The sequence below is a fragment of the Oryzias melastigma genome, linkage group LG17 (genome assembly GCF_002922805.2).
Source record: "Oryzias melastigma strain HK-1 linkage group LG17, ASM292280v2, whole genome shotgun sequence".
NCBI lineage: Eukaryota > Metazoa > Chordata > Actinopteri > Beloniformes > Adrianichthyidae > Oryzias > Oryzias melastigma.
The window spans coordinates 18,101,033-18,101,428 of NC_050528.1; the positions used below are offsets into that span (position 1 = coordinate 18,101,033).

Here is a 396-nt window from a genome sequence, read left to right on the forward strand (position 1 = left end):
ACCTGTTTTTTTATTTTATTATTATTATTTTTAACAGTCATCAGGACTTGCAGTTAGCCTGAGGGCCTCCTAGCATAAACAGATTTAAACCCATCAATTAAGTTTTATGATCCTGCTGAGTCCCTTTTGTGGTCACAGGGCTGCTGGAGCCAGTCCAGCTACTTTTTGAAAAGCTGGGGTACACCCTGAAGGGCAGGTCTCACACACACATGCACACCTAGGGCCAATTTAGAGACACAAATTTACCTGCGAAGTATGTTTCTAAACTCACCTTTGAAAGTGTAAAACATGCAAATTAAACATAGGTCCCATTCAAGCTCTTCTCACTGTGAGAGGTGAGGTGAGAGCACTAACAGCAACTAGATTTAAGACAATACATTTAGGTTTAAACCTTTA

At 40.2% G+C, this 396-nt stretch overlaps 1 long non-coding RNA gene across 1 annotated transcript in view; it reads left to right on the top strand.

The window, feature by feature from the left end:
- Positions 1–38: 38 nt before the first annotated feature.
- LOC118599955 overlaps positions 39–396 on the top strand; it is a 1,828-nt gene continuing 1,470 nt past the window's right edge. Inside the window, exon 1 of the long non-coding RNA XR_004949502.1 lies at positions 39–383. This is a non-coding gene — a long non-coding RNA (uncharacterized LOC118599955). The remainder of the gene's footprint in view (positions 384–396) is intronic.